This window comes from Zootoca vivipara, chromosome 8 (genome assembly GCF_963506605.1).
Source record: "Zootoca vivipara chromosome 8, rZooViv1.1, whole genome shotgun sequence".
Taxonomy (NCBI): domain Eukaryota; kingdom Metazoa; phylum Chordata; class Lepidosauria; order Squamata; family Lacertidae; genus Zootoca; species Zootoca vivipara.
This window is the reverse complement of record NC_083283.1, coordinates 31,806,076-31,823,815: the sequence shown is the minus strand read 5'-3', so window position 1 is coordinate 31,823,815 and position 17,740 is coordinate 31,806,076.

Sequence of the window (17,740 nt, the reverse complement as noted above, 5' to 3'; positions counted from 1 at the left end):
CCTCAGAACAACCATGTGAGCATAGCTGCCAAGTTATCCCTTTTTTTCAGGGATTTTCCATTATGCTGAATAGGCTTCCTCGCGAGAAAAGGGAAAACTTGGCAGCTATGCATGTGAGGTAGATTGAGGTTGAGAGACAATGGCAGGCTCAAGGTTACCCAATGAATTCTGTGACTCAGCAGGGATGTGGACACAGGTTTCCATGATCCTAGTCAACACTCTGTCCACTACTTCCTTCACACCAGACTGATTCTAACTTTGCCTATTATAGACAGTCAACTTTAGAATTTTCAATATACTGAAAGCAATGCATATAAACAAAATCAATGTGATATGGACAGTCATTGATTTTTGCTTAAAATACTGTAGTGGGAGAAATGTTCTGGTATTCTCACTGTATATGACACTGCATCAGTTTGCTTGCATTATTAAAAATATATATAAAATATGTACTAGCTGAAGCTGCAGTGCAGTAGATCTATCAGACTAGCCAATATTCTAAAATTCCTACAGCATGGAGACAGGAGGTCAACTTAGATAAGCTGCAAACCAAAGAAACAATGTGAAGATTCTGCTATCTGATCCTTCACTTGCTATATTTGATACTAGCAGCTAAATTTCCGTACCAGCCAATGTTCCCAGCATGGAGGGGTAGGTGTGGCATATTAGGAAGTGTATGCTGGGAACATATTTCACATGCCAGCATTCCAGGATCCAGTAAGCAACATCAGGTCAAGTAGAGGTTGGCTACCATCAGGGCAAAGTTAAAGAAGCTAAGGTCAGATTGTGATGAGTGGGGCCAGAAAGAGCAAGCCAAGACAGATAAAGCCAACATTGTGTTCATGGGTAGCTCAAATTGGAGTCTGGGCTGGATAGCCAACATGGCATGGTTGAATGTTCATAGACTCATAGAATGGTAGTACAACCCCCTGCAATGCAAGAATCCTGCCCAAAGCTGTTCCTGGATGGGCTTGAAGCACCAACCTTCTGGTTAACAACAAGGTGCACTGACTCGCTCCAACAACCATCAAACCCAGTCTGAACAGCTAGCCCTGCCCTTGAAAATTAGAGTCTCTATTTCGAAAGGAATCTGTCCTGCTTTAGGAACCATTCTCTTCAATCATCCAAGTCTGAGGAAGATAATGTGATCTGTTTTTAGGCTGGAGTAGCACTGGCATTATGAGGTCCTCTGATGCAGCAATTCTCAGTGTGGTGGGGAAGTTGAAAGTCTGGTACTGAGGGTATGTTGTTGTTTAGTCGTTTAGTCGAGTCCGACTCTTCGTGACCCCATGGACCATAGCACGCCATGAGCCTATACTGAGGGTATAGGCTCATCCAAAGCATCCTTGTTATCCATCACTAAGAATGGGCAGTTTGAATCCTGGATTATGACACTATAATATGCGGCTTTGACATCTGCTTCAGACATCTGCTTGTTCGCATCATCAATGTCTGTAACACAGTTCTGATGTTGTAAGGATATAGTGTTGGTACTGTAAGCCACAAACATTTAGAGTTGGAGCATGTGCCCCTTCTGACATTTCCTTATTGGCATGTAATGATGCTTTGATGCATCTTCCTGGTTTTGTGTTGCTGTTCTTGTGCCCAAAGTGGCTCACAACCCATCTATGTGGAACATTTCTAAATTGCAGTAATAAATAAATAATGGAAACTCCTTTAGGTGTGACCTTTCCTTGTGACCTCAGTAATTCCAGATGACGGTAATGAAGCCCTACTCAAGCCTGGCCAATGATAGAATTAGAGTGAGCCATCATGTGCCCCCTGGGACACTTAATGTCCCAGGGTCAACCTAGATGTGACACCAATGGGGGAGTGTCTTCCCATTGCAGATGGCAACTTCCAAGTCTTGGTTTCCCCAAGCAATGCATGCAGTGATCCCCATAATTGTCCCCACATTTGTGCTATTAACTTATCATATCTAGTCTGGCCCACAGTTGCAAGAGGAGGAAATACTTTAAATTGTAATAAGCTGTAATAGAGATCAGTAACTGAAAGAACCAGAAATATGAAGAGCACCACAAAGTAAGTCAACATGTAAGTGTATATTTGCCACAGTTGTGAGACTGTAATTTAGGGTTGTTATTATTTAGCAATATTTTGCACAAAACACTTTAGTTTCAATTGGAAATTCTACATCTTTAATAAAAGTATTCTTCCTGTTGTCATGGTAGAATACTTTGCTGTATGTGTTGGAGCATTAACCAGTAACTGTTTAATATTTCCAGAGATGAGATGAGATGAGATGATAACTCTGATTGACAATTAAAATACAAGGCAGGAAAGATAGCTGCATAATGCAAACAGATCTCAATCTAATCAAAATCACTGACTAGGAATGAGAGATAAATATGGAAAAGTTCTGTGTGCAAATTGAATGTCAATGGCATTTTGATTAAGTCAATACATTGATACCCAGAAGAACCAGGAATGTTGCAGTAAATATGATTGGATGTGTTGATGATATAATGACTGGCTTCTATGAAGGCAAACTACCAGGTGTAAAAAATTTGGTACAGCTTAATAATGCAGAGATCTCTGTTTCTTTGTGCTAAGCATGTAGCTTTGTGAAGCTGAAATAGCAATTATGCACTCTGAAAAATAGGTGAATGTTCATTATGTATAGAGAATATGACATCTAAAATACTATTACCCATTCAGTTTCTTTTGCTTAAAGGAAAGGAGTAGCAAGTTGGTGTTTTTTCTTTTATCAAAACCTGGCATTTCATCCCACTCATCCATCAACCAGTCACCATGATGGCCTTCTGTTTTCTGACTGAACATATTGAAAATTACTCTCCCTTTCCTTTCCACCTTTGCAATGATGCAGGTACTTCTTTGTGATATGATAATACATGGAGCAATACAAACCCTTTGCCCTGATCAGTAGCCTTAACAAAAAGTTTGGGAGGCATCTTTATAAGGAACCATTTGATCTGAGAATTAGCTTTTAGGGATAACATTTATCTTTCCCAAAATAGTGTTCCGTACTTTCAATTTCCACATTTGTTTCTAGGCAAAGGCAAACACTGAGAGATCTGGCCAACATCCCCAGTAATAACACAGACAGCTGTTTCACAAGAGAGGATATACTATATATTGAACTAGTCACCAAGGAAACCAACTGTCGTATAGTTTCCTAAGAAAATGATAAGCTTTAAGTACATGATTCTTTTCACTCATGTAATTTCTGCTGGAATTAGCCCTACCTAGTCTTTAGACAGCTTCCTTACAGGCAGTTTCCACAAATTACTTAGAACGGGGTAGCCAACTTGGTTGCCACCAATATGTTGTTGACTACAACTATCTGTCCCAACCAGCATAGCCAATGATCAGAGATGATGGGAGTTGTAGTCCAACAACATCTGCATAACATTTAGGGTATGGGCTGTAGCCCTACATTTTATTTCTGGGTGTTTTGGGTAAAGTGTCTGCCTGGACCATATAACATTTAAAGGATTTACGTTGGCTCCAAATACCTGAGCACAATTCAAAGTGTTGGTGCTGACCTTTAAAGCCCTAAATGGCTTTGGCCCTGTGTACCTGAAGGAACATCTCCACCCCCATCATTCAGCCCGGACACTAGCTCCAAGGGCTCTCTGGCAGTTTCTTCAAGAAGAGAAGTGAAGTTACAGGGAACCAGGCAAACAGCTTTTGCAGTAGTTGTGCCCACCCTGTGGAACACCCTCCCATCAAATGTCAAGAAAATAAACAACTATCTGGCCTTTAGAAGACATCTGAAGGCAGAATTTTTAAACTGTTGGATGTCGTATTCTGTTTTAATTTGTTGGAAGCCACTGAGAGTGGCTGGGGGAACCCACATAACACCGGTCCTGAGAGATCTACACTGGCTCCCAGTACGTTTTCAAGCACAATTCAAAGTGTTGGTGTTGACCTTTAAAGCCTTAAATGGCTTTGGCCCTGTGTACCTGAAGGAGCATCTCCACCCCCACCGTTCAGCCCGGACACTGAGATCCAATGCCGAGGACCTTCTGGCGGTTCCCTCATTGCGAGAAGTGAGGTTACAGGGAACCAGACAGAGGGCCTTCTCGGTAGCAGCACCCACCCTGTGGAATGCCCTTCTATCAGATGTCAAGGAAATAAGCAGTTATCCTAATTTTAAAAGACATCTGAAGGCAGCCCTGTTTAGGGAAGCTTTTAATATTTAATGCTGTATTGTTTTAATATTCAATTGGGAGCCGCCCAGAGTGGCTGGGGAGACTCAGCCAGATGGGTGGGGTATAAATAATATTATATTATTATTATTATTATTATTATTATTATTATTATTATTACCCAGTCAGGTGGGTGGTATATACCATTAATTAATTAATTAATTTAATTAATTATTAAAGCTAGGAATGACACCTGCCTGAAATGCTGGGAAGCCACTGCTAGTCCGTGTCAACTATACTAAGCTACATGTACCAATGGTCTTTATTGGTATAAGGCATCTTCCTATGTTCCTGTGGAAAACACCATGTTGGCTGTATCAAATCTAGCACAGCTTTTTCAGTGAAGAAAAAAAATGTATTAAGCACCGGAGATACATTCATGTTTAGGTAAATGAACCACCATCAGAGACTTATCAAAAATGCCATACAGAGCATGCAGAGAGGTCAAGAAAAAAGTACAGAAGTAAAAAAAATCCAAACTATGAGGTATACAAGCTGTGTTTAGACTAAACTATGAATGAGTTTTGGGTCTGCTGTCACATGGAGGAATAAGGGCTGGGCACAAACTGGACACAAACACTGCATAATTTTAATATAAGAGCTGTTGCATACTTCCTCATCACTCTACCCCACAAGGATGCTCAACCTCAAGCCTGAAGTAGCCTTGGTTGTACACATTCTGTCCCATCTTGTCTCCCTGAACTCTTCATATCTATCTTTTTTCTACAGCTACAGTATCTGTAATTTCACATGAAGACTGTTGCCAAGATTCTAAGAGAGATTTACAGAGACAGTTCAGAACTGCATTCCAAGGTTGAAAAACAATTATTTTTGTAACAAAGTATCTGAAAGCAGCTTCTCGAAAGGGCTAATGGACACGGAGAGGACGAGAAGCTGACAATAATCTCAGTTCTATTTACAGAAATGTATTTTTCCACTTAACTCTTGGAGAATGTTGTCATAGGTTATTTAGACAGATTGGCAAGTTGTCAGAAAGATGGGCTTTGGGTTTTTTTGGTCAATACAGAGTAGAATTGCTAGACTGCCAAGTTTACAGAAAAGACAGAACTTAGGCTGATATTGAGATGTGTGGAGTGTATTTAAAAATGAGGGTAATTCATGGCCAGTTCAGTCCAATTAAACTTTGGTTATGACCCTCTGTTTGCCATGTTTTACTGCTGTTTGTTAAAGGTGACATGGTGAAGACACAAGAAGGTGGTTTGGGGCTTTGGAGACGGGTTCATAGAATCATAGAATCATGCAGTTGGCAGGGATCCAAGGGCCATCTAGTCCAACCCCCTACAATGCAGGAAGTTAAAGCATCCATAACAGCTAAAGCATCCATAACAGATGGCCATCTAACCTCTGCTTAAAAACCTCCAAGGAAGGAGAATCCACAACATCCCAAGAGAATACTGTTCCACTGTCGAGCAGCTCTTACCATCAGAAAGTTTTTCCGTAGGTTTAGTCGGAATCTCCTTTCTTTTAATTTGAAGCTATTGTTTTGAGTCCTACCCTCCCGAACAGCAGAACATAAGCTTCTACCCTCTTCAATGTAATAGCCCTTAATTAATATATTTGTAAGTAACTATCATATCTCCTCCCAGTCTCCTGTTTTCCAGGATTGACTGAACTTTGTGACATGCCATAAATACATTCTCTCATCAAAGCTAATGACAATGATTTTCAAATTTTCTTCTCGTGTGTAAATGCTACACACAAGCAGGTTGAGGGGGATAAGTATGCTATGCTCCACCTTAACCTCTGTGTCACCATCCCTGTCACCTTCCAGCTCACAGAGAGTGGCCACAGCCACAACATACATTTAAAGCACTGTCATACCACTTTAAACAGTCATGGCTCGCCGCCGCCCCCAAAATCCTGGAGAGTATAGTTTGTTAAGGGTGTTGAGAGTTGTTAGAAGATTCCTATTCCCCCCTCACAGAGCTACAGTTCTCCAAGGGGTTAAATGGCCAAATGCTTTCCCCACAGGACTCTGGGAATTGTAACTTTGTGGGGGGAATAGGGGCCTCCTAACAACTCTCAACACTCTTAGCAAACTACAGCTCCCAATATTATTTTGAGAAAGCCATGACAGTTGATATAAGTAATATGATACAGCTTTACAAGCATTGTGAAGACGGAGCCAGTGATTGTGTGAGGCAGTATGGCTCCCTATGTACCATAGGTTGACTCCCTACCTGATTTGGAACCATGCATACCTGGGGTTATGAACCATGCAAGGAGCCTCCTTAAGTAGAGAAGCCCCCACACAACTTACAGCCCCACTCCAGAAGACTGACAAGGATGCTAGCATGGGAAGCAGATCTTACTATACTCACTCCTCCTTTCTCACATGTAGAGTTTGCACACGAGGGGAATGATTGTAGAGGGTTTGTGCCTTGGAAAATCTGGATTCAGCCAGGAGATTGTAAGCTTATGATCTTCCCCAGTATCTGTGATTTCTTTCTCAGATTGGTCATCACACCATTCCGGGTCTTCATGGATCTGGTCATCACACACAAAGCCCCTTTACCACATAAACTACCATTTCATCATCTACCTGGTTTCATTGCAAACAGAGTGTGAGATACCATATGCAAGAATCTGGCTCATCAAAAGACAGTATCTCTTACACACTCCCTTCTTTATTTTGCAATTTATAAACAGTTTCACACCCAAAAGTCACCAAAGAAGCATACAATAGGATAAAGAATAAAATGCTAACTTGCTTCTCTAGCTAGCAAAGGGTGAGGGAGCAAGGAACCTAGACAAATGGAAGTTTTGAGCAGGAGATCCCACAGATGAGGAGGTGACCTTGACTAAACATTTACCTTTATTTCCTTGCTGAGCCAAGAAGCAATTGTAAAGCAATATGTGCAGTGAATATATTATGTACATCTGTAAACCACAGGGCTCAAGCAGCATCACTTCCGAACTGAACTGAATTGAATTTTATTGCCCCTGCCATCTGTGAGTGGAGCAGGGGTTTTTTTACCTACAATTAATACATTTGACATCTTTCGATAGTAGGGAATTGTGTTCTGATTGTCCATACAAAGTTTCATTCTGATGTTGTTCAATAGATATGCTACATTACAGATAGGCACACTGAAAATGCCACACAAGAGAGTGAAGTTTGCTAATGACACCCAATTCTTCATGGTAGTAAGAACAAGAGGAGATTGTGGTAAACTCCAAAAGGAGCTCTTTAACCTGGGCAAATGGGCAGTAAAATGGCAAATGCAATGCACATTTGGCAAAAAATAAAAATGCTAATTTCACATGTACACTAATAGGATCTGAACTGGTGGTGACTGATAACTGGGGTGAAACTCAGTGAAGATGTTGACCTAATGTGCAGTAGCTGTGAAAAAGTCTATGTGTGGGTTCATTAGGAAAAGGAATGAAAATAAAACTGCCAATATCGTTTTGCCAGTATACAAATATATGGTGGAACCGCACTTGGTATACTGTGAACAGATCTGGTTTCCTCACCTCAAAAGGATATTGTAGAGTTGAAAAAGATTCCGAAATGGGTAACCAAAATGATTGAGGGATTGGAGCCATACTCCTAGGAAGTATGGTTACAACATCAGGGGCTTTTTAGGTTTTTTTTGGGGGGGGGGAAAGTAAAGGTGCACATGATAGAAGTGTATAAGATTGTGCATGGTGTGGAGAAAGTGGAAAGGGAGAAGTTTTTCTACCTCTCATAGTATTTGAGTGTGGAGCCATCCAATGAAGGTGAGTGTTGGAAGATTTAGGACAGACAAAAGAAAGTGTTTCTTCCCATAGTACATCAACTATGGGATTCACTCCCACAAGATGTAGTGATCACTACCAACAGAGCTGGCTTTAAAAGAGGATTCAACAAATTCATGGAAGATAAGGTTATCAATGACTATCCATTGTCAGAGGCAGTTGTATATCAGATGCCGGAATGAGTAGTAGGGTGAGCACTGTTGCAGTCAGGTCCTTCTTGTGAGAACAGGATGCTGAACTAGATAGGCTCAGACTGAACAATTTACGGTAGTTCTATAAGTTGCAATCCTTACCTAGAAGTGAATTCCATGGAACTGAATTCTGAGTAGATGTATACACTGCTATTTTTTTGGAACTCATCACAAATGCCTCCTTTGTTGTCTTATAATGGTGGCCACCCGAGAGGTGCCGGACCTGATTTCTGGTGAGTTCCAGTGAATGCACTAAACATAAAAGTACAAGGAGAACTACTGAAGAAGCCCGTCATATGGGCGAAACAGGCAAAAAAACGCCGGCAGCCTGTCTACTACCATTGACACCTCGTTCGACCTGCTGCCACTTGCTGACCGCTAGATAGCCTCAAAGACTATAAAGACTGGTTTGCCTTTAATTTGTACATGCTATCTGTTTAACGTTTGATTTTGGCTCTTGTGTCAGCACTTGTATATGGTTCTCTTATTGTTTTCTCTTTGGATTAATAATACTTGATTGAAACTTGATTGAATTTGGTGCCTTTGCGTGCTGCTTGTTTTATTTTGGACTTTTGAAGAAATTGGCAGCATTAGCCCATCATCTCTGTTTTTCTGGTGAGTTCCAGCTGAAAAAAAGCCCTGGATGTACATAAGGTTATTAGTTTAACTGTATGGTAGGGACACAGTAAATTATATGGTAGATGCACAATCAATTAATTATTTTGCTGTCCCATAAAGTCAGATACGCAAGGCTTGTTCACATACTGTATTACAATGAACACAAGTATAAGCTGTCTCTACACATGTACAAGTGTTGGTGGGAAATATTGTTCATTTTTAATATGCACACACAGCTCAACGCTTTGCACTTGTTGCATGTAACACATGAACACTTCTGTGGCTACCAGAGGTGACTTTTCAGTTTTCTTGACCTCCCTCTGCATTTTATGGATAACCTAGTAATACGAGTATTTGTTTGGAGCCTTCTGTGGGTTTAAAATATTCTAAAATATTAATCCCTGTATGTTAGGATGGCATTTTATAATCCATATTGTAGACGTTGTAGAGAGGCTAGGGAGCTCAAGTTGCCTGTGTTTGTCTGTTGAATGGCTACCACAAAATAGAACTAGGGATTCCCTGCTCACATGCTTAGCTACTACACTGTTCCAGAATGTTATAAATTTTCATCAATGCAATAAACAGAGTAGGTCCAAAACAATATAAAGAAGAAGAAATAGGATTGCATTTTGAAATAAAATGCCTGTCACTGACTGATTTCTGCCCACCTTCAATACTAATGTAAATAAGTTCATGAAATAACAGCATAAATTTAATCATGCACACATTAACACAACTGGCTCCAATTGAAGTAGTTTTGCCCTGAGGTGAAGCAGTTCCATTTAGACAGGCTTTTTGTTTCCCTGTCCTTGACATTTCATATTGCTGGACTGGGTGTTTCTGGAGACCTTGTAATGAATAACAAGCAGCTGGTTGCCATTGTTGTTTACCACCTATTTTGAAGAATTTTCCGGTAGAGTGTTAGTAATATTTCTGCATTTGTAGTGTGAGTTAATCATATTGTTGAGCTCAGTGGTGGAAAGCCTCTGGGCCAGAATCCAAATTCAGTATGCCAGGCCTTTCTGTTTGAGCCATGGTGTGGTTTGGTCCAAAATACACCTACCAGTCCATTGTTGGCCATCATATGACATCTGGTGCAGGACAGGTAAACCCATGGGGTTAATCTGAAAAAGAAAGATCGAGAGAACACTTTAAGTATGTTCCAGGTTTTTGCTTTCCAGCTTATAATAAGAAACCAGTGCTTTTTTATCCTTTTGTGCCTTTTTCTGTCACTCTGTGTGCCAAATGACAAGCATGTTCCAAATTATACTTGGACTGTGCTCCCTGTTCTTCTTTTCCACTATAGCTGCAGCTTGGATTCAAGCTGTGGCAGCAAAGGAAGAAAGGAAGAATCAGAAGCACACTTAGAGTTTTAGGGTAGTGTGACCAATTCGGCCACACTGGGCACCGCACTGCAGGGGGTGCCACAACAATGCTGTAGAACAGAGCACAAGAGGCAAGTGGGTGGGTGAGTTTTAGCATTGCACAGGGCCCAAAGTCCGCCAGTGTGGAAGTGAGATTCAACTGCCTGTACAGGAGGTTTCTGTACATAAAATAGCAATGGTGCTGCCTTGTTCTTCACCTCGTGCAGGCAGTCACCTTGGGCCAGCCCTGATTATATGGATTTTAAAAAAAATCACAGATCATCATAGCCTTGTAGCATTAGGAAAAGGAAGATGCTGACTCTGTTACAAAAATAAGCTTCAAGAACTTTGGTAAAGATGGTTAGGATGGGTGTACTCTGGTTTTGAATCAATAAAGAGTTCTCTGTCACCTTGAAGACAAAAGGAAAGGTATTGTGAGATAAACTCTGTTTCTGCCCTAAGTGGGCTCTCACCCATGAAAGTTTATTCTCTATGGTTGCTCACAACTCTGTCAGGGATTTTTTAGCATGACTAACCTTCTGGAACTGGGTTTAAATGAAGTGAGTTTGATGGTCATGCTTAATAATTTCAGGAAAATACATAGATTAATTTTCCACATTGACAAACATCACAAAAACTGTCTATTTCAGAACATGTGAATTCCCCGACTGCAAAGTAATGTTATCACGTGGTGGGTAGTTAATTAAGAGTTGACCAGTGTGATTAGCAGAGTCGTGTGATAGATCTAGAAAGAACCATTTCAGACTTGGTAAAGATTAAATTTCTAACCCAATGTAAAGAACAACACCTCTGTAGCGATACAAAACTAACATGTTAGAGAGAATGCTAATCTAGAACTGTGACAGGCTAGTTTCATATGTACATTAATGCATTTGGGGAGGGGGGGTATTTTTACATTGCGGTGTGTTTGAACATTTGATTCCCCACCTGAAGCATAAATTCCAGTAAGAGATAAATAAAGTGGCTTTACTGGTTATGTAGCACAACTCTTAAGTTTGCTACCCTCCAAAAAAACAAATTCTGAATGAATTCAAAAGTTGGGTCTTTCTGGGATTACAAATGCAGGATGTGTCTTTTTTTATTGTGGATCAGTTGCACAGCTGAACTGCACAGCACCTCTGCTCAGCTTGCCTTGATCTCTGGCAGCCTGCCCAGAGGAATTGTGAAGGATTTGAAGGGTCAGTACAGGTGGCACAGTTAATTTACACACAGGAATGATGCAGACAACCCCGTGTAGCTTGGTGAGCTCTTTTATTCAAGTATTCCACATCCTCTTTTCACCACCGCCCACCACCCCGCTATAAGTGACAAACTGGAATCAAGGGATTGATTTAGCTTCATAGTAGATATTCAAAGGGCTTCTTCATAAAAGAAATCACAGAAGCTTATTTCTACGAAAAACAATCTTGCAAGACAGTGAGTTGGAGTCAGAATTCCAAAAGTGGGAGTCTGCTCATGCACTGGAGGTTTCCTACCCCGTATTGTAACCCTCCTCGCTCCCTGTAAAACCTCTTGTGTGGGGCATGAGAGTCGCCTTGGGAAAGGCTTGGGAGGGGAGGGGATGTGCATTGAGCGGCTGCATCAGGAGGGCTGGATGATAAGCAGGCTAGAGCATCTTGCCTAAGCAGAGTGGCTGAGGGGCATCTTACAGTGGTCATACAAAAGCTTAGAGTGGAAGACTGAAATCCTATGCATATTTATCTGGGAGCAGAGTCTGATTTATGTACAAACTTAGTAAGCTACATTTTAGGGCCTCAGATAGGGCCCTTAGAAATACTTTTTTTAAAAAACTGAATTTCAAGTTTTATATAATTGATTAAAAAATAAAGAAAACAGACAGAAAATATCATTCTGATAATGACAAAAGCATTCTATAAAACTGTACAATTATATGTCATATTGTGTTTATAAATCTGTGTGGAAATAACCATACCAAAATTTTATTAGGTCTGGTGTGCATCAGCTGTCAAACAGCCCCAGTGGCCAGCTTCAGACTATGGGTTCTGAAACTTGACACTGTTTAGGGCCACATGTCTTCATCAGGCACTGTCAGGGAATAAGCCCCACTGAGTACATGTGTGGGACTGGGCTACACATGTGTGGGAAAATGGCAGGCGCGCCAGGTGGTGGGGGCTGAAGGTCCCCTAAATTTTTCAGGGAGGGGGGTGGCATCTCCCAAAATCCTGTGGCCCTGCTCCACCTCCTCCCTGCTGATGTTGTGTGGGGAAGAGAAGGCCGAGAGTGGAGGCCTGCTCCACTTTCCCATTCTTCACCCAGCACGTGAGTGCCAACATCACAGTGGTGGGACGCCCGCATGTCGCAGCCTGGCACCCGAGCACTCTCGCCCTACGTGGGGGTGGAACACTTGGGAAACGGGATATATTAGGTGTTTTCTAGATAAATCCTGATAACAAACAACAGATTGCCTGGTTGCCATATTTCTTTTAGTCTTTTACATCACTGGAATTCAGTTTACATTTTACATGGACTTTGTCTTTTAGGTGTTGAGGTATGACTGAAGGAGGGAACCTACTCTGCTAGTGATCGCCCCAGTGCCAATTTAAATCCTGGATGGTGCAGGAATCAGTAATTTTTTAAAAAAACTAAAATCCCAAAGGTATCCAGTGTTAGAGATAGAGAACCAAGCTACTGCTTCCTAAGGTATTAAACATTTCTTTTTCTTGCCATTTGGGAAAATAGGCAGGGTTTAAAACAAAAAGCATCCACATGGAGAGAAAGGAACCTGGAAATATTCTCTACAATCAGCAATATCCAGAAAAGCTTTTATTTCATGAGATGACCCTCAGATTACTGTATGTGCTGTGATTATCTCTTTTTCTAACTGTTTTTAGCTGTCTTAGAAAGAAGAAATATCTCTTTCTTGCAGAATTGGACATGATACACCAGGGGTAGTCAACCTGGTCCCTACTGCCCACTAGTGGGCGTTTCAGGATTCCAGGTGGGTGGTAGGGGGGTCTATGGCACAAGCTGAATCCTCCTTCCATTGAGCAATGGTGGGCGGTAAGGAAATTTTACCATCAAGAAAGATGCATTAGTGGGTATAAAAAGTAGGTATAAAAAGGTTGACTACCCCGGTATACACAGACTGTAATTTCCTAATGCTGTAGATTGTCTAACACTGCAGTTCTGTGAATTAAAAACCATTGCATATTGGATCTAAAGCAATATTTTAAAACCCTGCTTTAAAAAACACACCACTCTTCATTCTGAAGGATAAAATGGTGATGGTGGTGAATAAAAAGCAGGCAAAGGTTTCCTGATCTTTCCATCCTTAACTCTCTAAATACGATATACCATAAATACCGAAAAGATAACTAAATCCAGTGGGAATCAATGGAAGCTAAATACCTAGTGAAAAAATTCCTCCATGTACTCCTCCTGAGTATGTGTGAGAAATACTTGTGCCATTTCTAATTCTTATGTTATACTTCTACTCTGTAGATCTCCCAGACTTGCCTGGGACTTGGCTTACCTCTGGCTGCCTCCTCCTCACTACTTCAAGCTGAGCTGTAATGTTGTAAATTACATTTCTAGGAAGCAGTAAGAGTGGAAGTTATGTGTCTAGTTCAATCATGTAAGCCAGATAAGATGTGACAACTTTGGGAAAGGTTACATTTGGATCCGCAAAGCAAGAAACAAAAGATCTGCCTCAGTGCTGGTAATTGTCAAAACCTTGGCTTGCCTTAAAGCCTTCCCGAAATAGCCCGGGGAGTGGGCTGTTCATTTAATACCAGTATTTGGTGGTGGTGGGGATGTGTTGGTCTTCTTTTACAAAAAAAGAAGAAACACAAAACAATATATTGCATGCTGTGCTATTTAAACAGCAACCTTTAAGCTGTTTAAAGGAGGAGAGTGCAAAGCGCTGGATTAATCTGCTTACAGCCCATATGGCCAGATGTTCCAAGGACGGTGGAGGAGTCACAGTTAACTTGAGTTCAAATGGCTCTCTCAACAAGAGGTCTTTGTTTCTTCTGATGAATCAAGCTGGATGGCACTTTTATCTGTTAAAGTTGGGCTCCCATTTGTCAGAGATAAATTGCAATGCAGCACAATCGCTTTATGGAGTGAACCACAGCAGCCATGAGGAGATGGCGACTATATATCTAGCCATGAGGAGATGGCGACTATATATCTGGCTTTCATGGGCTCTGTGGTGTCAGGCAAGATGGGGCAGGGGCACTGGCAGGATCTGTCAGAGGCAAAAGAGGAAGAGGATCTTGAGATGTGGGGGGACGGTAGATGCGGCTCAAGCAGTGACTGGGATGAGGGCTCTGTCTCAGGATTGCTGGACGTCCAAGATGGGGAGGGGAAACCAGCCTAGCTAATCCCTGCCTCACCTTCTAAGAGTTATAGGCCAGCCCTGCTCATCAGCGTAATTTTTGTACTTCTACTATATTTACTTTGTTCTCCTCACCCTCTACTTTGTGTCACATCTTGCCTGAGAACTGAAGAACTTGAAAGCTTGCCACATTTTCATGAATTTTGGTTGGTCCCAATAAAGGTGTTTCCCAACTGTGGATTTTGGAGTTTTTATACATTCTCTGTGAATCATCACTATTAATCATGCAAATTGTCACTATCTGTACTTCCTTTCATTTAATTTCCCTCTGAGCTTGCAATCCACCCCCAACCACATGTCCTTATCACTCAGGAAAACACTTCATGCATTTGATAAAGTGGGCACTAATCTGTGGAAGTTCATGCCGTAATAAATTTATGCTGAAGCAGACTAGCATGGGAACTGTTTAAGAGAGGTTAGAAGAAATATGCAAACACGCAGGATGTTCTTAGTATTCCCGCCTTCAGGAAAGGGCTGTAACTGAGTGGCAGATCATCTCCTTTGCATGTGGAAGGCCCCAGGTTCAGTCTCCAGCATCTTTAAGTTGGACTTCGAATTTCCCCTGCCTGAAATCCTGAAGAGCCACTTTCAGTTAGTGTAGACAATTCTGAGTTTAGATGACTTATCTCAGTAGCTTCCTATGCTCTGTGTTCTGGAAGCAACACATTAGCAAAGGGCTTGTTTGTTGCTTTGCATGCTATTATAGAACAATAAACAACATAGAAGCACACTATTTTTTCTCAGTTGAACGTAAGAGCCAAATTATTATTACATTCGTGTACAGAAGCTACATTATGTATTCTAGCTCTTTTTATCTGCTGTAGCAACAATTGCTAGTTAAAGGAAAGTCTTTGTGGGAACTGAGCTGTTCTACATTTCAGGCATTACAACTTAATCTCAAAAGTTCTGAAACTTGAAATATGATCACCTGGTCCTAGAAAATGCAAACAAACATCACAATTCCCACAAGTAAAGAGATTAAACCTGAGCACTTGATGTAATAGTGGATGTCTCAAGGAACTTCAAAGGAACACAAGTTACGCCTCTGATTAAAAGGCAAAAGAAAGAAGAAAACTTCCAGAACTCTTTTCCAGGTTCCTTTGGTTTAGCAACAGAGTAAGTGTTCTTTATTTGGATAGCCCAGTATATAGCTTCTTATTCGGTGGGCATGCCTACTGTACAAACGTAACATGGTTTTATAATAATTGAACTATTGTGAATTTCTTATTTAGTCCGTTACATGTCTAAGCTGCTCTTCACCCTATACAATGCAATGCAAATCAATGCAATGCAACATGTTGTTGGATTGCAACTTTCATCATCGTTAGAACATAAAAAGATCCATGCTGCATCAGGTCAAAGTCCGATCTAGTCCAGCTTCCTGTTCTCACAATGAGAGAATATTGTTCTTTTTTATGGGAAGCCCACAAGTAGGATTTGAGTGCAGCAGCACTTTTCCCTCCTGTGGTTTCCAGAAAATATAATATAGAGACATATTACTCATGGCAGTGGAGATGGAACATAGCCACCATTCCTAACCATTTACCATGCTAGCTGGGGATAACAAGAATTGGAGTCCAGCAACATCTGGTCACAGGTTCTCCATCCTACTCTAAATCATATGGTCTTGAGACAAAAGAGCTTTATGGGCTAGAACTTGGTTGATAATCTGATAAAACAGCCAGAATTCCACTGAATTTTATGAAATTCTTTCAGAAGTTCAGGAAGCATTTTCAACTTACGTTATTAAACTTAGGTTGGGAAGTCAACAGTGAGAAGGCTATTAGAGCTCTGCATTCCATGCAGTCATAAAATCAATTTATTTTCCCATCTAATACAGGCAAAGTGCCACAGACCAGACTATAATTCTGGTCTGTGGTATTATAATACCACTATAATTCAGAGGTATTAGCTAACTATCCTGCATGAGTCAAAAATATGATTTATTTAATTCTAATCAAAATCTTCTGAGGGGATCACAATTAAATCGACACTAGCTTTTGTGTCTGCAAACATACACTCTTGAACTATTTGCTGATGCGCCCCTGTGAGATTTCCTCTGATCAGAATTTCTTTTGGCCCCTCCCCAGTGTCTACCTGACTCTAGCCTTCTGACTTCCATAAAGTCCATCATTCCAATTCACATTAATAATAGCCTGACGGCAGGCAGCTAACCATTTATGCAACATCAATGTACTAAATCAGTGGTGACAATATCCTTGGGACTGAACCCTTGCAAAATTGAATCATATGTAATTATATATAATTAAAGATTATGGTTGTTTAACAAGACTCTGATCATCAACATACCTGCCGCCATAGACTTTTAGCTCATAATGGTTATTTCATAGAAAGCATAAGCCAGTACATTTATTTACTGGACGCACTCCTTTCTGCTGTGCTTCCTGCATCTGACAATTTTCAATATAGAAGTACAGTGGTGCTATCCAACAGTCAATGTGTTATATCTGAGGATGCAACCCCAGAATTTCTCTGTCTCACCCCCCCCCATAACCACTCCCCCAAATTGACCTTTTATGCCACCCAGAGTGGCTGGGAAGACCCAGTCGGATGGGCAGGGTACAAATAATAAAAAATTATTAGTAGTATTATTAGTATTATTATTATTATTATGCAATGCCCTTACTATTCCTTGCTAGCTTCTTTGAGGCATCTTCAGTCCCCAGATCAGGTGCTTCTTCTTACATATAAAAAGGGCCTCATCTACTTTTGGGGGTGCTGCTATTACAAGATGGTCTGGCTGTGAGGGCTCTTTCCTGCTTTCTAAGACATTCTTGTAATGATGGTTCCCCAGAGGAGAAGGTCAGCAAACGTTTTCAGTAAGGGGCCGGTCCACTGTCTCTTAGACCTTGTGGGGGGCAGACTATATTTTTGGGGGGAAATGAATGATTTCCTGTGCCCCACAAATAACCCAGAGATGCATTTTAAATAAAAGGACACATTCTACTCATGTAAAAACACGCTGATTCCCAGACTGTTCGCGGGCCGGATTTAGGAGGCGATTGGGCTGCATCTGGTCCCTGGGCCTAAGTTTGCCTACCCATGGAGAAGGGGCTCCTTTGAAAGAGAAGTGGTAGGCTTCCCTCCACCTGTTTCCCCATTCCATCATAGCTCTGCATTGGGGGAAATCCCATCCTCTGCTGATTGGCAGAACACCCAAGGGGACTGTCTGAATATGCATATGTGTGTGTGTCTTTCTTTCTGTTTGCT